Below are 26220 nucleotides of genomic sequence, written 5' to 3'. Positions count from 1 at the left end.
TTAATGCTTTACGGTCTATTTTGCAATAAGTGGCATTCCAATTTTTATCTACATTTATAAATTTTTCATAATACAAGTATGGTTCCTGGTAGAAAGCTATGTCAATCCTGTCCTTAATAGTTTTAGCATTCATATCTAGTGTTACTGTCCTCGAGTTCTGGAGGTTGGCCTGGAGGAAATTATATACCCTATTAGATCTAGTCACCATAATTTATATTACTCTTTACCCTGTTATACGTTAATACATAAAACGGACAATTTCTATCATTGGCATTATGTTTGCAATCTTTTTCACTTTTTTTTTCCGCGTATACAATTAATGTTTTTTTAGTAAATTTGTCCTTACATTGTGTTTCCGAGTGTCCTTGGTTCGCACATTTTGAGCAAATTTTTGTTTCTTCCCTACATCACTTGTCAGTGTGTCCGAATCTTTGGCAATTATTGCAATGCATTATGGAGATGAATTCTTTAATTTTATGACTGTAAATGGATATATACTCTATTCTTGTTCATGATAATTGAATATAGGTGTGGGCTTGTTTCTAAAATTAAATTTTTTGCAGTTCCTTTAGGTTTTGTTTCAAAAATAATTTTGCATTCTTTTATATAGTCCTTGAAAGTTAGGAGTTCTGATAAATTTTGCTGATAGATTAATTCAAATGCTTCTTCCTTTTTAGTTGTAACCGGTATTCCATAAATAATTATTTTAGGGTTTCGTTTTTCAATGTTTTTGATATTCATTGTCGGTTCCTTTTCTTTAATAATGTTTTGGATTCTTTCCGCTTGTTCCGGAGTAGGCACTTCCAGGATTGGTTGCTTCCTCTAAGAATTTCGTTTACCTGTATTTTTTGTTCTTTTGGGTTCAATGTCGCTAGAATTTTATTCTTAGTTACTTCGCTACTTCCATCTGTTCTCTTTTGCTGGGGTTCAGTAATTATTTTAAGTGATTCCTTCTTTTTCTTAATTTTTTGTTGTGCGATTTGTGCGTATGTGGGCTGCCCTGTCGATGGCTGCTGTACTATTTGTTCCCTCATTTATAATTTCGTTTTAATTTGTGTAAGTTCCAATTCTTGTTATAAAATGATCTCTTGTAGTCCATCCAATATTTCAAAAATCTGATTTCTAACTGCTGCAGTTAATCTTGAATCTTTATTTAAGTATTTTTCTACATTTTTAATTTGTTTTCCGTATTTATTTATTCTGGAGGCCGAGATTGCAAAAGTTGATAATACTTCCTCTTCTGGATCTGTGTCTTTTCGTTGTCACGCCGGATTTCTTGTATGTCTTTCTCTAATTCTTCTTCTAATTCTTCTTCTGTTGATCTCTTCCGTTTTAGCTCCTCTTGCATTTCCATAAGTTCTTCTTTCTTCTTTTCTTCCTCTTCTTTTTTCTTTCTCTTCTGTGTTGATTCAGGGGTTGGTTGATACCAGGACTCGGGTTCGGATGTTGATGTTTTTCTGGGTGCCGATTGTGGTGTCGGTTGTGGTGTGGTTTGTGATTGCTGTCTTTTGGGCGGTGTCCTTGGGGTCTTCATACCCCGTGCAAACGGGTCAATGTTTTCGTCACTCATCTTCTACTCACTACTCAGCCTACACTAATACTACCACTATTCGTGTCACTATCCAAAAGAGTGCACAGTGTGCTCCCTACTCGTGCATGACTAAAGGGGAAATAAATTTGAAATTCTTATTATTTCTTGTTTCCAGTGTTTCTTCATTTTGTCATATTTTAGGGTAATTTTGCCGAAATGTTTCGTCAAATGTTTTTCTTCTTCCTGCCAATTAACTGGATCCAAACCACGTACTTTACCTGATTCATTAATTATCTCTGTTGGTTGCGTTATATTTATTGGTAAACCTGCTTTAAGGAGTTTCCTTGCCATCACGTATCTTGAGTGTGGGAGTAAAATATTTTTTCCTGTTTCCGAAGTTTCATAGACGATGAATTGAATAGCCAGAGATAGGTTTTCTTCTTCTTCCAATCGACTTAACTTTAACTTCATTTCCATTTCTCTGTAGATTTCTGTTGGGTAAATTTGATTTTCTTGCTTGTTTTTGTGTTTTTGAAGTCGGTTGTAGTTTCTAATCTGTCTTAGTTTTGTTTTTGATATTTGGTGCTGATTGTTCTTCATTTTCGTTGTCTGAAATGTTTTCATTACTTGGTTCTTGTACTCTATGACTATTTTTGATGATTTCACTGGCTTTGTTTTGTTGAATTTATGTCGTATTGCCAAAATAACTGCCAAAATAATATCCATGGTGTCCCAGAGAATGAATTACGGGTGCACGGTAATTATGGTACGGAATGATAATTCGTACCGAAATTACGGTACGCTATATCAAAAAATTTGGGTATGTGTACCGGAATTATGGTACATATGGACTTAATTATAAATGTGTTTTATATAAAAGTTATTAAATACTGGAACAATATAAATACTGGATCAAGTAGTAGTTGTACAAAGTTGTAAAAAGTAAAAAATTCTAAATGTTGGTTTTCAGGTCATTGCCACTTCCTGTGGAAAATTCCACGAAATAATTTTGATCAGATACCAAAATAGTGTACAAAAAGTTAAAAAATTTCAGTCTAAGTTTTGCCAGAGTTTTTGTAAGTGTCCGATAATTTATCGCAGGTATCTGAGAATTATAGTACCATTATAAGCGTGCAAAAACAGTTTTCTTTTAATAACTTTTAACCTCTTTGAGATTTAGAAAAGCTGTTTTTTGCGTTGTACAGATAATTTACTCACAGTTCCAATTGTATATCTTTCGTGCCCAGGATCTTCTTTCTTCGTGTTTTTTTTTTTGTTACTTTTCTATAGCACTGCACTGTTTTAGGACAATTTCTATCATTGGCATTATGTTTGCAATCTTTTTCACTTTTTTTTCCGCGTATACAATTAATGTTTTTTAGTAAATTTGTCCTTACATTGTGTTTCCGAGTGTCCTTGGTTCGCACATTTTGAGCAAATTTTTGTTTCTTCCCTACATCACTTGTCAGTGTGTCCGAATCTTTGGCAATTATTGCAATGCATTATGGAGATGAATTCTTTAATTTTATGACTGTAAATGGATATATACTCTATTCTTGTTCATGATAATTGAATATAGGTGTGGGCTTGTTTCTAAAATTAAATTTTTTGCAGTTCCTTTAGGTTTTGTTTCAAAAATAATTTTGCATTGGGGATCCTGGCCAAGAGGCGGAGATGCGTACCATCCCCAGGTCCCGCACTTTCGGGAGCTACCCAGGAGCACAACCTACTCCGACAGCGACATCGCAAGTAGTCCCGAGTTTCCGGAACATGTCCGGCTTTCCGCACCTCCTCCCTCCCTGTACCTGCACCTCAAAGGTAGAATCAGGGGACAGCTGATAGATGTTAGAACAGGCCTATCAAAGCTTCGACACAAACTTGTTGCCTATCTCAAGGATCCGTGTTGCTTGAAAGCACGCCCCTCCACCTGTCCGGCTGACGCCAGACAGGTTTCTCAGGTACACGGGGGCAATCTAGGTTACCCACGTGCACTTACAGATTCTTTAAACTGTTCTAGTGTTTTAAGTAATCCGCGTGTGGATTCATGGGCACCCACCACCGGCTGAGGTTCAGGCCGTGGCCGATGCTGCACCACTGTGCTGGCCGAGATGGTTCCCAATTGCTTGCGCGGCAAGTTGCGTACGGAGGGCGATCATCGTGGCGTCATCGGCAGCCTCGACCACTACGCCCCCATGTGCCACGGCGCGCATCCCTTTGATCTTGATGTCCTTTTCGATTTTGGCGAATCCACTCTTAACGGCCTGCTGCGTGTCTTTGGATGGGGCAGCCTCATCACCGGGGTACACGACCATAACCTTTCGCGCTGGCCTTATCTGCACGGGACCTGCCGCTGGCAGGACCTCAGTGGTCGGGCTGCCACTGGCCACACCATCGTACGACCGTTTCCGGTTGCCCGCTCCAACCTTGGCCGCAGTACTCATTGCACCAGCAAGAAACAAGTTGGCGTGTACGAGTCGGTCAATAGCGTTCTGCATTAGGCGGACCCTCGCCCCAATCTCACGCGCAGCCCCACTAGTCACTCGCTCGCGGTCGGAGCAAATCCCATATAACTCCGCCACGAGTTTATTGACCTCGAGTGCCTCGGAGCTGAGCGCAGTCGGGGTCGTTTCCAACGTTCTTGGTTTAAGCTTTTCTTGGGTAGGAGCCGTTTCTGGAACGTGCAAGGGCTCTGTACCATTAGCCTTGACGGGGGGTTTTCCCCGGGTTCCATCTGCGGAGGGGCCCGGCAGTGCTTCTGTGGCCTGTACCTGGGCCGACTCCTCGTGCAAACCCTTATCAATCGCCTCATCACTTTCCTCTTTCTGGATCCGCCTTTCTTTCTTAGATCTCCGTTTTCGCTGTTCTTTCCAAGGCCGCTCGACAAGCTTCACCATTTTCTCGCCCCTGGACCTACTTGGCCGTGCCGAGTCATCACTTTCGGCCGTGGTTTCAACATCCGATTCAGTTGGGGGGCAAGCCGGAGCTTTTATGCGCTCCCCCCCTCGTGCCAGATGGGGGTCTTTTGGCATCCGCGTGCCGGTAGCAGGCTTACGGAAGACCCCGCGCTCCTCGACGGGGTCCATCCGGTCCTGTGAGTATGCAGAGGTGGACAGATCCACCCCTGCGCATGCGCCTACCCCTGTTCTCTCCTTCGCCGTGACAGGGAGTCCTTCAGAGGAATTATTGCAACTCGGTTCTGGCAGCGACTGGTCGTCTGATCACCCGCCTTCGTTACCATTCACCACCACGTGGAGGTGGAGAGACTTCGCACGCAGTCTGTCTGTGCTTCGCAGCACAGGTGCACCTGTCGTTGCTCACCAGGCCATAATCGTCTACACAACCTCGACGCCAAGTACAACTACAACAACTAGATGGTGGTTTTCCTCAGACTTCCGCAAACAGGAGATACCCCGAGAAAACCCCGAGTTAGGGACAAGAAAGAAAGAAAGAAAGAAAGAAAAGAAAACCGGGACCCCTCATAGCGTTAGCCTTCCGGGGTATTTACGTTAAATTTTATTTAATGATATTGTTAATAATGTCCCACAGTGAACCAGACACCGTGCCCCATTCTCTACAGTTCCACCCAGATCGGACGCTAGGGGGGCCCCCTGTGCGCTCTCCTTTTCGAGAGGCCCCCCCTCCCTCACTGGGTTTCCCTGCCCAAGGCCCGATGCCTCCCCCACCGCGGTATTTTGAAAAAAAAAAAAGGAATAGAAAATTTTTTTTATAAGATATATTGAACTTAAATTTACATTAATTGAAACCACTGCATTTAAAATAAAAAAAATAAAAAAAAGGGAACAAAAAGATTAGGTTATTTTTAATTTTTTTTCGGTTCCGGGCTATGGAAATCTCGGTTGGAGGTCCGTTCCTGTTAGGTCCCATTTGGGGCCTAACAGGAACGGAAGACGGTCGTTAGCCTGGGCTCTCGAAGACTAGGTGCTACTACTGCTAGTCGATCCCTCACGAGTGAGGGAGGAATGTCCGAGTTTGCTGCTAAATTGCATCCTCCCGCCACAGGCACCGAGAACGCCGGCAGGGGAGCGGAACATCCAGCTACCCCCTCCAGGCATCCACGGAAAACCAGTGGTGAAGGAGCCTATAAACTACCGGGATCTTCCCTTCGGAATGAACCAGGAGTCATCGGCCACACCAGAGGAGCGCCAGGGGGCGGTCAAGCAGCGACGCATCCCCCCACCCGGGGGAGGGGCGAAGGGCAACACTTCAGCGGCGGGCCGGATACCGTGCCTTGTCCAGCATCCATGTGCCCCGCCCCCCCACCAGGCGCAGAGACACGCGCCACCCAGCCCCCGAAAGACCCCGGCGGAAACTCAAAGACCCCCGAGCCCAAATTCCTCCAGGAGAGATCCCACTCGAGAGCCCAGTTGCCCACGGGGTGCCACGCGGAGGCCACCGTCCGGTCATAGACCCCTCCCTTTTTTTTTTTCTATTTATTTATTTATTTATTTATTTATTTATTTGTTTATTTTTTTTATTTTTTTTTTTCTAAAACACGTTTGCACTGGGCATATACAAAAGAATATTACAATATAATTTAGGATCACACAGGACAACCCACGCAATGCACACATTTATATATACCAACTCCGGAACGAGGACGGTAAAACAAAAAATTTTTTTTTGGAAGAAAAAAAAAAGAAATATGTAAAACTAGATTATATAACTTACACAATACACAGAACATATAGACATACAGTATACAGTTATAGTGATTATTTATGATTATACAAAGGTAATAATATAGTGGCATAATTTTTTGATATAATGATATAATACATAACAAAATTAAACAAAATCAAATAAATACAACGGGTTATTCACATGAGTTTAAAAATAAATAAATATTGAATAAATCACCTCCAGTGCCTAACCACAGAACCCGACTACCTGATTTAAATTTTCCAAATCGTCATTTAGAGTTTTAAGTATTAAATATGTTTCGTTAAAGAATTTGCTAATATATTCAAAAATTTCTATATCGTAGATTTCATATTTATTTAATGGCCAAGTTTCATGTTGTGTAATTAAATTTAGTTTCAGTTCATTTCTCTCTTTTTCAAACAGTTTACAGTTATATAAAACATGATATGTATCCTGCTGTTCTTCATTACACTGGCAAATATTGTCTATTGTTTTATTTATTTTATGTTTTAAATAATGTTTAAATTGCCCATGACCGGTTATCAGTGGGATCATATTTTTATTGAAATAAATTTTGCTTTCATACCATTTAGTTATATTTTTAATGTGGTTTTTAAGTGAATAGCTCCCCTCTGTGTTCTGTATCTCATTTTTCCATTCAATTATGCTTTTATTATTAAGATAAGTTTTAAATTGTTTAATGTTATATGGTTCGTTATTTATTAGGATCCAAAGTCTATTATTATCAGTGTCTTCTACAATATTATAGTGTTCGCCTCTATCATCTATTGCTATTTTATGTGTTTTTATTTTATATAGTATATTACGGTCTTTAATTTGATAATCTATTTGAATTGTTTTATTAATTATTACTGTAGATATATATGAATTTGTTGGACATATTCCGGTTAGTTTTATTAAATTATATCTTTGTGCTGCTCTTAAAGTTCTAATTATGTGTGTATTATTAATTCTATTATCAAATGATGAAGATGCATATTGTATTATGTTTATAAATAGTGCTTTATAAATTATATTTCTGTTTTTATTATTATATTCGAGTATTTTCCAGATTGCTTGTCTTAGTCTTGAAAATAATATTTTAAGTTTTATTAGTTATATATTTAATATGGGGCAAAAAGTTTAATTTAGAATCTAGAATTACACCCAAATAGGTGAACTGTTTAACAAATTTTATGCTCTGTTTATCATATTTTATAGTGGGGTGTCTTTTATTTAGATCTCCTTTTACCTGCATTGCATATGTTTTATCAATAGAAATCTGTAAATTTTGTTTATCCATCCAGTCTTTAGTTATTTTTAGAATATTATTAGATTTATTTTCTATTTCTTGTCTAGTTTTTCCTGGAATTATTAAGGCTAAATCGTCAGCAAAAGCTATTGTTTCTATATTATTGTCATCTGTTATTGTTTTAATATATTCATTTATTATTAAATTCCAAAACGTTGGGCCTAAAACTGAACCTTGGGGACAGCCTCTATCCATTAATCTATTTATGTGAACTGTATCTATATTAAATTTTATTTCTCTGTCATGTAAATAACTCCATAATAATTTTTTTATTTGTATGCTTAGTGGTAATTTATTTTGTACTTCCTTAATTTTATTCCAGTTTACTGTTGAAAATGCATTGTGTATGTCTATGAATATGATTATAACGTGTTTGTCATTTATTTTATGTACTGTTTCTAATAATTGATTTATGGCGTGTTCTGTTGATTTGTTCTTACGAAAGCCAAATTGGTTTTTATGTAAGTATGTGTCTATTATAGGTGTAATTCTATACAGGATGATTATCTTTCCAAGAACCGGTAGTAAACAAATGGGTCTATAAGAGTTAGGTTTTGTTTTATTTTTATTATTTCCTTTATATAATATTACCAAATCTGCAGTTTTCCATGTATTTGGGAAGGTTCCTTCTTTTAAACATTGATTAAATATGTATTTAATGTTATCTTGAATTTCTGGCCAAAGGTTTTTGATTACTTCTATTGTTATGGTATCTATTCCAGGGGCTTTATTATTTCGGAATGTTTTAATAATGTACGTTATTTCGCTTATTGTAATATCCTTTTCTTCATTGTCATTGTCATTATTATTAAATTTTATAGGTACTATTTTATTATTAAGGTATGGTTCATTTAGTGGGAGTAAATAGTTTATTAATTTTTCATATGTCTCATTTATTGATGTTGTGTATTTAGAGATGCCAACCCCCAGGTGAGACAATCAGTAATCACAATTTTTTTTACACATTCGTAAATCAGGCGCGACAAAAATTTATGAACACTGAACATTATGAACCTACTGATAGTGAGTATAATCCAATGTTAACGATAAATCTCATATTGGATGTTACACTATATAAAAACATTTTTTGATAGTTTATACATGATAGTTTTTTCAGTAAACAAAGGTAGGTAGCTTACCCCATATTACTGTCCTTCATCAGACAGGGACAACTTTGTGGCACGTTTTGCTGCAGCCAACTCTTCTTTGCTAAACTTGTTTTTGTGACATATGGTGTTGTGAGTAAATGACTTCACTTTCTGCACAAGCAGTGCATTTAGTGTTTCTGTAGATAAATTGGGTCTAAATACAGTTTGGTTCTTTCGTACTATGCTGAAAATTCTTTCAGTTGGTGCATTGCTATGAGGAACTAAAAGAATAGTTAACATTAATTTGCTGAGTTCTCCAAATTTGTACAGCCCACTTTCATCTTGCAATCTGGAAATGTTGTGCCATGCTACATCGATACTAGGAGCAGCAAGAACTTCTTCACCAAAATCAGAGAACTGGTAAGCAGCAAATTCAGTTTCCAATTGGCCAATATTAACAGGCAAGTTTTTGAACAAAGTAACCATGTACTGAACAGAAGAAAATGAAACTTTTCTTCTCAAACGAACATCCAATACCTCAGCATGCTTCAGAAACTCATTGTAAATGGGCATTGAGAATGTAGTCACAGCCTGCTTTGTAAAATTCCCTAACATTGGAATAAAACTGACTTATCTGTAAAGCTGTAAGATTTTTCCCTTGGATGTAGGCTCTAGTGCTAGCACCAATCACTAGGTCAGGATCATCTTTCTGATTTTTTCTTCTTTGAAAGTCAACATCAAAAATAGATGCATTATCAGTACTATCTTTGAGTGCTGTAGGCTTAACAAATCTTACTAGTAAATCTGTGTAAAGAGCAACAAGTTTCCTCTGTAGAGCATGTATTTGGGGAGCTTCTTGTAGAAGAAAAACATTGGTAGAAACAAAAAGTGGAAGAGTGTTACTGAAAAAGAGACAGTACAGTTTACATAAAGGATTTTCAATCTGAGACTTTATGTCGAGAAACTGTGAATTGGAAACATCAGCATTGTCACCAGAGAAGAAATGTTCCAAAGCTTCAAATTGTTCGATCATCCTGTTAACAGAATCCAACAGAGACAACCATCGAGTGCTCACATGTTTCAAAATTTTGTGGGGTTTGGTGCCACAAACAGCTTGACACAACTTTAGACAGTTCTTACGTTTCGAGCTCTTTTGAAGAAAATAATACAACTGTATCAAAAGCTGTTCAACATTTAAATCCCTGAATTGACTAGAGGCTTTTTGTGCAGCTATATGAAGAAGATGACAAGAACATCCTTGCAGAAGTACAGAAGGTTGAACTTCTCTAATGAAAGCTATAACTCCTTTTAAATTGCCCACCATTGTGTTTGCATTATCACATGCGAAGGAGACACAATTTTTCCAAGGTATAGACTTCTGAGTCAGTTCCTTATTCAATATATCGAAGATTCCTTTCCCTGTACTATCAGTGGATTCCAGCAAAGACAATAGCGAGGTGCATATTCGGCCTTGACAACTATTATAGTATGACACAACAACTGGATACAATTTTACAGAGCTCATATTGTAATCTGAACTACCGTCTGTTGCCAAACCAAACGGCCCATTTTGTAACTGCTGTACAATATGCTTTGTTGTGGAATCAGCCATGCATTTAACTAGAGCAGTAGCTTTAGTCCTTCCACATGCAAATTTTTTTGCAATGGTTGAATCGGGAAACATTGCTCGAAACAAAGAATTCGCATGGTCCGCGCATGCAATTGGAATGTTGTGTTCTATCAGAAATGACGAGAATAAAAGCTCGGCATTTGTAACGGAAGTGTCGTCTTTGTTTGCAAAATATGATGTTACCGGCTTCGATGTACATTTTATTTTCATGTTGTCCTGATGCTTAGTAGAATTCACGTGTCGCCTAAAGTCGTCTCTACCTCCATGAGCAACTGAAAAGTCGCAATCGCACACAGAACACCACACGTGATTTTCAGACCGTTTGGACACACGCAAACATGGCCACTCTTCAGTGTAGCTTTGTCTATATTTCTGAAGAACTTTTTGCCGCTTTGAAAACATGGTGAGAACATTTATCACAAAAAATGTTGACTAACACATACTATTATACACACACTATACGGTCGCAACACGTAACACATTAAAATTACAAAAAATTAACAGCACAACACGCCGAGACGCAAGTTCTCACAACTGAATGGCGCACACGCTGAAGTCGATTCGATATATCGCCATGTGACAGCCACAGCCAAGTCAGAGTCGATAACATATATCGACTGTCTCGTCTCTTCTTTTAAGGCATTTTCCGTAGAAATTTTGTCACGTCCGTAACCCCGTAATTATGGTTAAAATCAGTAATAATTACGGAATATCCGTAACAGTTGGCATATCTATGTATTTATCATTAATTTTTATACTGTTAATTGGTTCGTTTCTTTTAATTTTTCCTCTGTTAATTTTATCAGGTAAATTCCAAACTGACTTTTTTGTTTCTTCTTTTATGAATTTTTCCCAAGATTTGTTCATGTGTGTGATTACTTTAATTTTAAGTTCTTTCTTTAGTTTTTTAAATTCTTGTTTATATTGTTTTTTTGCCTCGCATTGACAGCATCGCCTATATTTCCTATTTTTATGTTTAAGAATTATTTTATCTGTTTCTAATTCATTATTCCACCACCAGATGTCGTGATTTTGAAGTTTTTTAGTTTTAGTTTTTTGTGTACACAGGTTTATTATTTGTTTTTGAATCTCATTTATATTATGTGTTAATTCATTATGTTCAATATTAATTTGATTTTCTAGTATTTGTTGTTTTATGTTGTCCCAATTTTTTACTAATCTGTGCAGGCGTTTTTCCTCTTTTACTTGTGTTAATGTGTTGTTATCGATGTCCCATGTTATTATGTTGTGATCACTGATTCCTTCTGTAACAGTCCAATTTTTAATTTTATTTGAAAAATTTGTGGATACTAATGTTATGTTTATATTTTCCTGACCGTTTAGACTATCAAATGTGTAATAATTTCCTTCTTCATTTACTATTATTAGGTTATTATCTTCAATAAATTGTAGGATTCTGTCACCTCTCTCGTCGTTTATTTTGGAGAACAAAGCAAATGATTTAGAGTTAAAATCTCCTGCAATTATATATGGTTTCGGTTTGTGTAATTTTAAAAGATTTTCAATTATAGTTATGATATGTTAGAAATCTTGAAAGGGAAGGTATACTGAAATTAGCAGTGTTTCAATATTATTAATTTTTGCTATAATTGCGGTTATTTCTTTTAGTTTTATATGTTCCATTTGTAAAATCTCTATTTCTTTATGCGTAAGTATGGCCTTTAAAGCTTTACCATCTAATTTACAATATGTAGCGTTCCAATTATTGTCTAAATTTATAAATTTATCATAATACAAGTATGGTTCCTGATAAAAAGCTATATCAACCCTATCGTTAATAATTTTGGCATTCATGTCTATTGTTGCTGTTCTCGAGTTCTGTAGGTTGGCCTGGAGGAAACTATATTCTCCATTAGCTTTAGTCACCATAATCTATACTACTTTTAACCCTATTAAATGTTAATACATAGAACGGACAGTTCCTATCCTTAGAATTATGTTTACAGTCTTTTTCATTCTTTTTTCCGCGTACACAATTTATACATTTGGTAATTTTTTCTTTGCATTGGGATTCTATATGTCCTTGGTTAGCACATTTTGAACAAAATTTAGATTCATCCCTACACCTTTTTTCCGTATGTCCAAATCTTTGGCAATTAGCACAGTGCATTATAGATATAAATTCGTTAAATTTATGACTTTGGAAATGAATATATAATCTATTTTTATTCCTAATAATTTGTTATAATTTTGGGCTAGTTTCTAGGATTAAATTTTTTGTATTTCCTTTAGGTTTAATCTCAAAAACAATTTTACATTCTTTAACGTATTCCTCAAATGTTAGAATTTCGGACAAATTTTGCTGGTAAATTAATTCATATACTTCTTCCTTTTTATTTGTTATTGGTATTCCATAGATGATTATTTTTGGGTTTCGTTTTACAATATTTTTAATATTCATTGTTGGTTCCCTTTCCCTAATAATACCTTGGATTTTTTCTGCCTGTTCCGGAGTAGGTATTTCCAGAATTATTGATTGGTTATTACCGTTAATAATTTTGTAAACTTGTATTTTTTGCTCTTTTGGGTTTAATGTTGCTAGAATTTTATTTTTGGTTACTTCACTACTACCGTCGGCTTTTTTGTTCTGGGGTTCAATAATAATTTTGATTGGTTCCTGTTTCTTCTTAGCTTTTTGTTGTGTTACCTGTGCATATGTGGGTTGTCCTGCTGATGGTTGTACAATTTGTTCCTTGATTTCTAATTTAGTTTTAATTTGGGTTATTTCGAGTTCTTGTTCCAAAATAATTCCTTGAAGTCCATCAAAAATTTCGAAAATTTGGTTCTTTATTGCTACGGTTAATCTGGTATCCTTGTGCAAGTATTTTTCAACATTTTTGATTTGTTTTCCAAACTTATTAATTCTAGAGGCCGAGATGGTGAAGAGTGATACTGTGTCTTCGTCTGTGTCTATGTCTTTTCGTTGTCTTATGTCACGTCTGATTTCTTGTATGTCTTCGTCCAGGTCGTCTTCTGTTGATCGTTTTCGTTTTAGTTCTTCTTGTGTCTCCATTTGCTCTTCCTTCCTCTTCTCTTCCTCCTCCCTCTTCTTTCTTCTCTGTGTCGATTCCGGTGTCGGTTGGTACCAGGATTCTGGATCCGAAATAGATGATTTTTGAATTACTAGTTGTGGTGTAGACTGTGGTGTAGTCTGTGATTGTTGTTTTTTAGGGGGTGTCCTTGGAGTTTTTATACCCCGTGCAAACGGGTCCGTGTTTTTTTCTTCACTCATTTCCTAATCTACTGCTACTCACCCTATTCTATACTAATCGATGTCACAATCTTAAAATAAGTGCACTAGGTGCTCCCTACTAATGCGCGACCGAAGGGGAAAATTCGGTTTCAGATTCTTGTTATTTCTTGCTGCCAGATTTGTTTTGTTTTGTTGTAGTTAAGTGTAATTTTGCCAAAACGTTTAATCAAATGGCGTTCTTCTTCTTTCCAATTGATAGCGTTTAATCCGCGTGCAATTCCTGATTCGTTAATGATTTTTGTAAGCTGTGATGTATCCGTTGGGAGACCTGCTGTAATTAGTTTTCTTGCCATTACATATTTGGAGTATGGTAGTAGTATGTTTTTTACCGTTTCTGAAGTTTCATGGATGATGAATTTGATGGCCAATGATAGGTTATCGTCTTCTTCCAGACGACTTAGCATTAAGTTTTTTTCCATTTCTCTGTAGATTTCTGTCGGATCAGTTTGGTTTTCTAATTTCTTCCTGTACATTTGGAGCCGGTTTTTGTTTCTGATCTGTCTTTTTGTTTTATTCTGATTATTAGTTATCTCATTTTCCTTGTTTCTTTCTTGTAGGTTAGTTCCATAATTTTTTTCTTGTTTTTCATGTGTTGGTTCTAATGGCTTCTGCTTGCTTAATTTTGATTGTATTGCTAATATGATTGCGGTGATAATGTTCATGATGTCCAGGCAGCTGAAAAAAAACGTGCGTACGATAATTATGGTACGTGTACCAGAATTATGGTAGGCCCAGCATGAAATTTGGGTGTGTACCGGAGTTATGGTACACCTGGGTGTAATTATGGTATGATACGATAATTATTTATACATTTAATAAAAGAAATTGATAAATACTGGTATTAATAATTACTACTGGATCAATCTTGGAAAGTCAAAAGGAATGTAACACTTGTAAAAAAAATGTACAACAGTTGTAAAAATTTCTAAGTGTTGGTTTTGAGGTCAGTGCACTTCCTGTGGAAAATTCCACCCGATAATTGTTGTTAATGTGCCGAAAGAATGTACCATAAATCCAAAAAGTTTTGTCTAAGTGCACCGAAGTTTTCGTAGAGATTCACTGGTTTATGGTATATGTCCGAAAATTATGTCACAATGGTCAAAATGTAAATACAGTTTTCTTTGAATAACTTTTGAACCGTCACGAATTAAGAAAAGCTGTTTTTTGTGTTTTGAAGATAATTTACGATTTAAATGACATCTCTTGGGTTGCCAAATTCTTCTTGCTTCATATTTTTTTCACTGTTTCTTGATAGCACTACACTAATTCACTTTTTCTTTAATAACTTTTGAACTATTTTGAGTTTTCATAAACTGTTTTCACTGAATTGAAGATTTTCACTGTCCGCATCGATGTATTATGTTTTCTTGAATGTTTCAAATGTTTTTCCCCCTCAAAATCGCGCACTTTCGGGAGCTACCCACCAGCACAACCTACTCCTTCGACAGCGACATCGCGAGTAGCCCCCGAGTTAGGGACAGTGGGAATCTGGTTAATCCATTCATGTGCATCACTAATTAGACGACGAGGCATTTGGCTAGAAAGTTAAGGTACAAACATTCACTGCAACTTTACAGGTTGCAGTCAAAAGTGCAAGAGCACTCAACAGGGACAGAAAGAAAGAAAGAATGACTTGAACCCCTCATAGCAGGGTGTTAGAATTGTCTTAATGGATTACAGTGGAAAGGTTGTCTTGGCTTTCTAGTAGGGATGCTTGGAGTTTAAATTCAAAGTCTTCGTACATACTTACTGGGTCTTTGCCTGCAATGTGTGTTTTATTTTGGTTCTCTAGTTTTTGAATTCTTTGGGCATTTCTTTGTTTCCTTGTAGATTTTGTGTCAGGTTGCATGTTTTCTTGTGTTGGTGTTGTTTGTTGGTTTCATAATTACTTCTTCTGAATTTTGAACTTATGAACTTCGAATAGTGAGTAAATGTCATCTATGATTTTTGTTTTTATTTTTATCTTTTAAGTTATTGGATTTATCAAATGTTATATGGGGACCAAATATGTTTAGTTTTTAATTCTCAATTTGTTACAATTTTTCCCGAAGTGAAATCTTGATGTTTGTAGTTATGCCCTTATGTAATGTAGATTGTTTTTGTGATAGTTTTTATGCTATGAAGTTGTATTTGTCAGTTTTTATGTTTTTCTTGCGAAACTTTCATTTAATTTCTAAATTTATGTCCGCAGGGCCTAAATATGCTTATATCTCGGAAACTATTGCATTTAGAGAAAAATACTCAATTTATGCCCCTTATGATAAGCCTGACTTCGTTTGTTGGAGACACTTTTGGGGATGGTTTGGTGTGTGCAGTTGGGCCCTTTTAAAAGTTAGTAATTTTTAATCATATCTTCTTAAATTTTTGTTTTAGGGAAAAAGTTCAATGAATAGAATACATTTAATTTAAGTTCCCTTCTCTGTGTGTAAAATTTCGTGAAAATCAGATGAAATTTAAGTTGGACTGCTTGGCTGGAGTTCTTATTGTCGGAACTGCACTCGGGTGTTGTGAGTTCATCGTTGTACTGAGGTGAACCAGGTGTTTGTTTCGGAATCCCTGACCTCCTTACAGGCGCGTGCCGAGAACAATGGGTCCTGGAGTGATCTCAGGGCAGGTTACAGTCCAGATGTTAATACTATATAAATGTTCAAAAATTTATTTCTTGAGTTTTATAAGTCATACAAAAAAGGTAAATATATCACTGGAAACTAGATTTTTTGCTTGATTTTTTAAAATAATTTAAATTCAAGATAGTTAAAAAAAGGCGGAGCTGTAGTAAAATAAAAAAAATAATTTTATCTTAGGACCTAAATGAAATTTTGAAATTTTTCCTTCGGCAGGATAACGGTGGGCACTCCCCAGGCTCAGATGTCTGTTTTCAACTTTCTGGGCTCCTTTTTTCCCCCCCAAACAAAGGCATTTTCGGGAGCGACACCAAGGCACCTCCTACTCGCAGCACAGCATGACAGACACTACTCAACAGGGACAGGCACACTTAAATAACACACAATCTTGGCTGTTCCATGGAGATGGGTTTCAGCGGCGACATCACCAGGTGGACCCCGAACGGACTGCTGGGCTCTCTTCTCCTCTTATTCAGTGTCGTCTTCCGGTCTTCTTAGTATCGGCCTCCATCATCTTCATTTGAAGCGCCGCACTCAGCGTAGAAGGTCGGCTGGGCTATCTTCATCTCTTCCCATAACCATCTTCAATCTTCATTACCTGGAACTATTATCTCAAGTACTCACTTATGCTCAGCATATATCTTCTCTTACTCTTCCTCCAAACAACATTCATGAAAGTTTTATGGATGGAGGTACTATAGAGCACTCCAGATAATCTTATTCTCGGGAAACCACGATCCTCGTCCACCCACTACAAAGGGACAGAATCTTACATCATTGACACAGTAAGTCTGTCGAACTTTCTCACATAAGTCAGGGGAATCTTACTTGTCTCTTAAGCCCGTATGCTGAGTTCAGGTTGTCCTTATATTCCCAGCTTATCGTGGTTTCAATAATATTCACAATCCCATTCTTCACCGCGATGATATCAGGTATGTAGCAGTCAGACCGTGTATTTAATCTCGGCTCTAAGTGCACATCCTTGTGCTTATCCTCTATTGCCTTATACAGTAGTGGGTTATGGGGCACCTTTGGATGACATGACCTAAAGTCTCTCTGGTCTGACATAGATTACTGCGGCACAGACTATTTTCAAGGAGAACGTAAGGAGCTCCTTTGGTGGGGAGCAATCCCATCCACAGAAAGATTGTGGAGATGTATTTTCTTCCCGTCCACCAACAGGGGGGGTTTCATCACCCATTTTCCTCCTTGGGGGAGCATGCGCTCCAACCTGGTCCCTAGGGAGGTATTATTATGGAGTTCGCCCTTTCAGTACTTTTTGCTCCCCACCTCATCTTTGCCGACGCCTCCTAGTATCTGTCCTTACTCTTCTGCTTGATCTCTGGGGTATTATGCTTATCCCTTTTGGTGTCGTGGGCCCGCTCTAAGGATCCGCCGTGCTCTCATGCCACCGTAGTCTCTATGACGTAGCCTACCTCGTTCCGGACAGCAATGAGGTCCGGTATATACCTACTCCACCCCGCTGTCTGTCGCGGCTCCTCGTGAACCAGGTGACCTTAGGCTTGCTTACATGCTATGCTGAAGGAGCTGGTTGACGTGGTTGTGCCTCTCAATCCGCATACTGTGGGTGATAGGACACCTCTGTATGACATGGGAGAGTGTTTCCCGTGTCCTACTGGAGGTGCTCCTTCCCCCTCAACATAGGGGGTGCAGACGGTGGGAAGCAGCCAATGCAAAGCTGGAGGGCTCCGCAGTAGTCCCGCCCTTTCCACGATCTGGGCGGGTTGGTGATCCACCTCCCTCCTTGGGGAACTGAATGGTGGAGGCCATTCCCCTGTATGGTGGTGTAGCTGCTGCATCTTCACCCCGTCCTTGGAGGTGCCCACGAGCCCACAAATCACGCCGAGCTTCTGGATGAGTCTCTTTCCTGCGTCTGAGTCCAAGGCTGCAATAGCATGGGGATCACCTGATGACCTGATCTTGGCCAACCTCCTGAAGTACGTCATGCTGATCTGGTAGCGTAGACGGGGGATTGACAGTCCGCTGTCACTCATCGGCGCGTGTAGGAAGGCGGTTGGCGTGGTCATACTGGAGATCGTAATGGGTCTCCAGTTCTTGGTCTGGGCTGGGTCTCCTCCCTTGGGCAACAGCACTGTCCGGTTCCGCTTCAAAGGTGTTGGTATGAAGCGGAACAGCTATATGATTCTGAGCAAGACCACCAGATCTGGTCTATGGGTGCTCACCAGGTCTCCCCTCGTTACACCATCTACACCGGCTGCCGTCTCCTTCAGCCGGTGCAGGAATCTCTCCACCTCCTCCACGTCTATCGGTTTGCTGAGGTCGTTGGATCCATCACCAATCGGACCTATCTTGGAGGAACGTTCTGCTGCTGCAAAGATCCCCATGTATGCCTCCTCGCACTCAGCCATTGGCGGTGGTTGGCCCTCAGGTGGGGCTCCATCCAGAATCAGCGCTGCAGCCCTGGCCGGTTCCCTTCACATCAGGTGCTGCAGCTCGGCATATTCGTGGGCCCGACGCTTGTTGCTAGGAGTCCGTTGAGCGCTCTTCCGTTTCTTCCCCTTTTTCCGCCAAGGGCCTTCTTCCATGCTGGAGCCTCCCGCGACAGTCCCTCGATGTAGCATGTAAATTCCCCATTGAGGCATCGCGGTTCTGTGCACAAATCGATGATGCCTCGCATCCTCGGTGTGCACTGGTCTCTTCGGTGTCTAGACCATCCCAGGTCTTCTTCTCGAACTCTTTCTGACAGGCGTGGCGATGGACAAGCAACCTCCAGGACGAGGACTGGCAGTATCAGAGGCGGATCACCCTGCTTCCCCGCGCAAGCTCTTCTTTGCGCTCCCCTAGGATTTTGAGGTAGCGCGGATGCTTCCTAGCCTACTTCAGAGCATGTTCCGATCTTTTGACTTGTTGGGACATCTGTTTCACAATGTCTTACTGAAGCATTCCCTTCTCGCGTTCGCACTTCACCTCAGCCATCCTGGCATACACCTCGTCATTGTACCTGGATGAGGAGCCTCGGAGGTCCACCAGCGCACGGTCACGCACATTGTAATCGGCAGCGTGCTGTTTCTTGTGGTGCTGACGGACTCTGAGGTAGGTGTCAAAGGACTCTCCACATCCGTGCACTTGGCATGTGTACTTGCCATCCTCCCCGGGGGGAGGCTGCACACATTGCTAAATGTGGCGAGCACGGTTTGGCACAGGCCGGTCCTTCAAATCCTTCCGGCAGGAGGGGCACAACACCTCCTCTTCTTCCTCCTCCAGCTGATGTACCCGTGGCGGGTCTAGGGCGCGGGGATTGGGAGCTCGCGCCCGCGTCCTTGGTGCGGGGGCGCCCATCATAGGGACCACCCCCATCCGAGGCTTAGGTAATCTTCCAGGAGATATAGGGTCGAGCAAGTCACGCAGGATATCTGGCCCGAGCACGACTCCGTATACATGCCTGTATACTTCTCTCTTACCATCCCCGTTGTTCGGGGGCATGGCGGATGGCAACCGTTTCCCCTTGGACGGAAACCTAAGAGAGTAGGCTGAACCTGGGTTTCGAGCGACGTGGTACCACCTTGCTCAAGGGAGGACCACAGGGATTTATCCGCATCCTGTCGGCATAGCTCCTGTCGGCATAGATCCTGTCAGTTTGACTCCGGCAGTACCACGAGGAGGTAGGAGTCGCCGTGCTCAAGAGAGGCTTTATGTTCGCATCTTGAACCATTCCGTAACTATGTTGACTAGCTGGTCTCGGATACTAGTGCCCACCGGGGTGGGTCCGACACCTCAACTTGCACGTCATACGACTAGCAGATCCACGCCGCAACAGCATCCAGCAGACTCCAATTCCATCGGTCGGCAGCAGCTAGAGCCGAACAACCTTCATCTTCACATGCACCATGCTATAGACAAAGGGACCTTCCAACGAGCACATCTCCACCACAGGTATGGATGCATCGATATTGCGTGAGGGCACTCGCACTCCAGACACCCATACACATCAACCGGTGGTACAACCTAGGTATAACATACCTATGCAGGACTAGAACACGTTTATTACAAGAAGTAGTACAAACATGCACTGCAATATGAAAGTGGCAGTAAAAGGTGCAAAACACTCAACAGGAATAAGCACACTTTACAATACATTGTATGGGCTGGTCAATGGAGATGGGTCTCGGAACACCAACAGACTGCTGGGCTCTCATCTTCGTCAGCGTTGTCTTCCGGCCTTGAGTGCGAAGCTGAAGGTGGGCTCTTCTATGGACGTGGTCCACAACGACGTCACCGGGGCCCCAACCAGACATTTCATCGGCGTCTTCTTAGTATGGTCCTTCAATATTAGTTACCTGGAATATGATCATGAGAACTCACTTATGATTTGGTTATCTCCTCTTGCTCTTACTCCTTCTCTAAACAACATTCATAATGGCAGTTTGAGCTGCATCATTTTCAGCCTCTCTGTCCAGGGAAGAAATTAGACTAGGTCCTGAAGAAGGAAGTGTCCTTCGATGCAGAGGGCTGCGAGATCGCTTCCTACTATCGTCCATTTCACTGTCGCTGGATGAAGTCATGTTGACAGGAGCGCGGGTAGAGACTAGTCGAACTAAACCATAATTCTGTGAAATACAGGCTGCCAGTCGCAACCCTGTAGCTGGTGCGGTGTTAATGGAAATAAATCCTAGGAACATCCCAAACAACGTTCCATTAGCCCAGGAATGTCACAAACAACATTTACAAATACCCTGAGTGGCTTGGCGAGACGTGACCTCAACGGCGATTACTCCTGCCCTAACACGCACTGCAGTGAAGGCCTCTTCCAAAGCATAGAATATATTCTACAAAGAACATCGCTGTAAGAAAAAATATGAATTCATAAAGTACGATTCCTGCTTGAAAAATATTAAATTCACTAAATTAAACGCCTCGAAAAACAAGAACTAATTTTAGCTAACAGTATTGGTGCGGTCAGGATCCTGGTACTTGGGTTTCATGGTACCATAGTGAAAGTCGTACATTAGACTCTTCAACAGATCGAGAACTGCGAAACCTGCATATATTGGTTTGTTGAATTAAATTCCATCTTAAGATAGACGAACCAACGCCAGACTGTCGTCGTAAACTGTACTATCCTTGAATGTGGGGCGTGCAACAAGCTTCTGCAGATGCTCATTACTGCACACCAGCTCCATCTTCTGTCGCTTGCGAAGATTCTCCATAAGATTCCCGAAGCAAGAGTTGTTACACAGCTTGAAAAAGTCCCTCTCAAAGTCATTCTGTGCTGCCTGACGTTTTACGGTGTTTAAGTCAATGTATGGTTTCAGCCAAGGTGACTGCTGGAACTGTAGGACTCTGTGCACCTTGGTTATGCGGAGTCGGTGAGAAAGGGCCTGTTTGAGGTTTACATGGTGAACAACATAGTGGGACTTGTCGGCAAGGGTGGTGATGAGTTTCGGTTGGGATGTATTTGAAGGACATTGTCTCACAGGAAGGAAGGGCTAGTCGCGGTGGGAATCTCTCCCCATCCATTCATCATCTATCTCCGCAAACAAATATTGTAAATAAGCATCCCACTCATCTTCCGTATAATTATCCATGTCAACATAATCATCATCATCGTCATCGTCATCATCGTCATCATCACTACCACTGCTGAGTAGCAGAATGGCAGTTCAAACTGCATCATTTTCAGCCTCTCTGTCCAGGGAAGAAATTAGACTAGGTCCTGAAGAAGGAAGTGTCCTTCGATGCAGAGGGCTGCGAGATCGCTTCCTACTATCGTCCATTTCACTGTCGCTGGATGAAGTCATGTTGACAGGAGCGCGGGTAGAGACTAGTCGAACTAAACCATAATTCTGTGAAATACAGGCTGCCAGTCGCAACCCTGTCGCTGGTGCGGTGTTAATGGAAATAAATCCTAGGAACATCCCAAACAACGTTCCATTAGCCCAGGAATGTCACAAACAACATTTACAAATACCCTGAGTGGCTTGGCGAGACGTGACCTCAACGGCGATTACTCCTGCCCTAACACGCACTGCAGTGAAGGCCTCTTCCAAAGCATAGAATATATTCTACAAAGAACATCGCTGTAAGAAAAAATATGAATTCATAAAGTACGATTCCTGCTTGAAAAATATTAAATTCACTAAATTAAACGCCTCGAAAAACAAGAACTAATTTTAGCTAACAGTATTGGTGCGGTCAGGATCCTGGTACTTGGGTTTCATGGTACCATAGTGAAAGTCGTACATTAGACTCTTCGACAGATCGAGAACTGCGAAACCTGCATATATTGGTTTGTTGAATTAAATTCCATCTTTAGATAGACGAACCAACGCCAGACTGTCGTCGTAAACTGTACTATCCTTGAATGTGGGGCATGCAACAAGCTTCTGCAGATGCTCATTACTGCACACCAGCTCCATCTTCTGTCGCTTGCGAAGATTCTCCATAAGATTCCCGAAGCAAGAGTTGTTACACAGCTTGAAAAAGTCCCACTCAAAGTCATTCTGTGCTGCCTGACGTTTGACGGTGTTCAGGTCAATATATGGTTTCAGCCAAGGTGACTGCTGGAACTGTAGGACTCTGTGCACCTTGGTTATGCGGAGTCGGTGAGAAAGGGCCTGTTTGAGGTTTACATGGTGAACAACATAGTGGGACTTGTTGGCAAGGGTGGTGATGAGTTTCGGTTGGGATGTATTTGAAGGACATTGTCTCACAGGAAGGAAGGGCTAGTCGCGGTGGGAATCTCTCCCCATCCATTCATCATCTATCTCCGCAAACAAATATTGTAAATAAGCATCCCACTCATCTTCCGTATAATTATCCATGTCAACATAATCATCATCATCGTCATCGTCATCATCGTCATCATCACTACCACTGCTGAGTAGCAGAATGGCAGTTCAAACTGCATCATTTTCAGCCTCTCTGTCCAGGGAAGAAATTAGACTAGGTCCTGAAGAAGGAAGTGTCCTTCGATGCAGAGGGCTGCGAGATCGCTTCCTACTATCGTCCATTTCACTGTCGCTGGATGAAGTCATGTTGACAGGAGCGCGGGTAGAGACTAGTCGAACTAAACCATAATTCTGTGAAATACAGGCTGCCAGTCGCAACCCTGTGGCTGGTGCGGTGTTAATGGAAATAAATCCTAGGAACATCCCAAACAACGTTCCATTAGCCCAGGAATGTCACAAACAACATTTACAAATACCCTGAGTGGCTTGGCGAGACGTGACCTCAACGGCGATTACTCCTGCCCTAACACGCACTGCAGTGAAGGCCTCTTCCAAAGCATAGAATATATTCTACAAAGAACATCGCTGTAAGAAAAAATATGAATTCATAAAGTACGATTCCTGCTTGAAAAATATTAAATTCACTAAATTAAACGCCTCGAAAAACAAGAACTAATTTTAGCTAACAGTATTAGTGCGGTCAGGATCCTGGTACTTGGATTTCATGGTACCATAGTGAAAGTCGTACATTAGACTCTTCGACAGATCGAGAACTGCGAAACCTGCATATATTGGTTTGTTGAATTAAATTCCATCTTTAGATAGACGAACCAACGCCAGACTGTCGTCGTAAACTGTACTATCCTTGAATGTGGGGCGTGCAACAAGCTTCTGCAGATGCTCATTACTGCACACCAGCTCCATCTTCTGTCGCTTGCGAAGATTCTCCATAAGATTCCCGAAGCAAGAGTTGTTACACAGCTTGAAAAAGTCCCACTCAAAGTCATTCTGTGCTGCCTGACGTTTGACGGTGTTCAGGTCAATATATGGTTTCAGCCAAGGTGACTGCTGGAACTGTAGGACTCTGTGCACCTTGGTTATGCGGAGTCGGTGAGAAAGGGCCTGTTTGAGGTTTACATGGTGAACAACATAGTGGGACTTGTCGGCAAGGGTGGTGATGAGTTTCGGTTGGGATGTATTTGAAGGACATTGTCTCACAGGAAGGAAGGGCTAGTCGCGGTGGGAATCTCTCCCCATCCATTCATCATCTATCTCCGCAAACAAATATTGTAAATAAGCATCCCACTCATCTTCCGTATAATTATCCATGTCAACATAATCATCATCATCGTCATCGTCATCATCGTCATCATCACTACCACTGCTGAGTAGCAGAATGGCAGTTCAAACTGCATCATTTTCAGCCTCTCTGTCCAGGGAAGAAATTAGACTAGGTCCTGAAGAAGGAAGTGTCCTTCGATGCAGAGGGCTGCGAGATCGCTTCCTACTATCGTCCATTTCACTGTCGCTGGATGAAGTCATGTTGACAGGAGCGCGGGTAGAGACTAGTCGAACTAAACCATAATTCTGTGAAATACAGGCTGCCAGTCGCAACCCTGTAGCTGGTGCGGTGTTAATGGAAATAAATCCTAGGAACATCCCAAACAACGTTCCATTAGCCCAGGAATGTCACAAACAACATTTACAAATACCCTGAGTGGCTTGGCGAGACGTGACCTCAACGGCGATTACTCCTGCCCTAACACGCACTGCAGTGAAGGCCTCTTCCAAAGCATAGAATATATTCTACTAAGAACATCGCTGTAAGAAAAAATATGAATTCATAAAGTACGATTCCTGCTTGAAAAATATTAAATTCACTAAATTAAACGCCTCGAAAAACAAGAACTAATTTCAGCTAACAGTATTGGTGCGGTCAGGATCCTGGTACTTGGGTTTCATGGTACCATAGTGAAAGTCGTACATTAGACTCTTCGACAGATCGAGAACTGCGTAACCTGCATATATTGGTTTGTTGAATTAAATTCCATCTTTAGATAGACGAACCAACACCAGACTGTCGTCGTAAACTGTACTATCCTTGAATGTGGGGCGTGCAACAAGTTTCTGCAGATGCTCATTACTGCACACCAGCTCCATCTTCTGTCGCTTGCGAAGATTCTCCATAAGATTCCCGAAGCAAGAGTTGTTACACAGCTTGAAAAAGTCCCACTCAAAGTCATTCTGTGCTGCCTGACGTTTGACGGTGTTCAGGTCAATATATGGTTTCAGCCAAGGTGACTGCTGGAACTGTAGGACTCTGTGCACCTTGGTTATGCGGAGTCGGTGAGAAAGGGCCTGTTTGAGGTTTACATGGTGAACAACATAGTGGGACTTGTCGGCAAGGGTGGTGATGAGTTTCGGTTGGGATGTATTTGAAGGACATTGTCTCACAGGAAGGAAGGGCTAGTCGCGGTGGGACGAATGAAGCGCTGCTGGGTACTGTTGTCGCACTCCACAATGTACCCGATGGGGCCGTACATTAAAAAAGTCAATGGTTGTGTCGGCGACCCATTGAAACTGATTGTCCGGCAGAGGGCAAGACATGGCCCACCCATACAGGTTGTTGGCATTGAGATACTGATGGTGTGTTATTGGTTTGCTCGCATCGTAGTTTTCTGGCAGATAGGTGTTATTGGCCACGCAGTGTTTCTTCATGCACTGTGCCACACCTCCCCGGATTCCCGACTCGACCAACAGATACTTGTGGTAGTCTGTAAGAAGTTCGAGCTGCATCTTAGTGTACTTCAGCATAGCATCGAACGAGAATCCGGGGGCGCTGATGAAGTGCCCACAGTCCAGGCCATATGTAGAAAGGAAAAGTGTGCGGAAGTTTTCAAATACGTCGCACAGGATCAGGACGTCAGACTTGAGGTATAGCCAGCGCACGGTAAGTTCATACTTTTAGGAAGCCCTGCTTCAAGCTGGGATCTATTTTCTAGGTAGTAGGTGTATTTGGTTCATATGGGGACTCTGGTGGGTGGTGGGTAATCGGGGGATCCGCAGCGGCCATCTTGGATTACGTCACTTCCGGCGGCCATCTTGGACTACATCAAGTCTGGTGGCCATTTTGTTTTCTAGAACATTCCACCATTTAGAGTTTCGTCCGCCATCTTGAAAATCTTTATTAATTATCCGATTTTAATGAAAAAAAAAATTAAAATTTTAAACAATTAAATAATAAAAATTTTAAAAATAAAACTAAAAAATATATTTATTAAAATTTTAATTTAAAACCTATGCATCGAATGCCCCACTCATTCCTGTTACAATTTTTCGTTACATCCACCATCTTGGAAAATCATAATTATTAACTTAGAAAATCAGGA

General features: G+C 40.7%; 1 long non-coding RNA gene across 1 annotated transcript in view; it reads right to left on the bottom strand.

Annotated features, from left to right (window-relative positions):
* Window positions 1–26220, bottom strand: part of LOC134536648 (uncharacterized) — a 166270-nt gene that overhangs the window by 87829 nt on the left and 52221 nt on the right. The gene's annotated exons all lie outside the window — the stretch shown is intronic.

The sequence above is a fragment of the Bacillus rossius genome, chromosome 11 (assembly GCF_032445375.1).
Source record: "Bacillus rossius redtenbacheri isolate Brsri chromosome 11, Brsri_v3, whole genome shotgun sequence".
Classification (NCBI taxonomy): domain Eukaryota; kingdom Metazoa; phylum Arthropoda; class Insecta; order Phasmatodea; family Bacillidae; genus Bacillus; species Bacillus rossius.
Note: the sequence above shows the minus strand (reverse complement) of the source record. Positions and strands in the feature narration are given on the sequence as shown.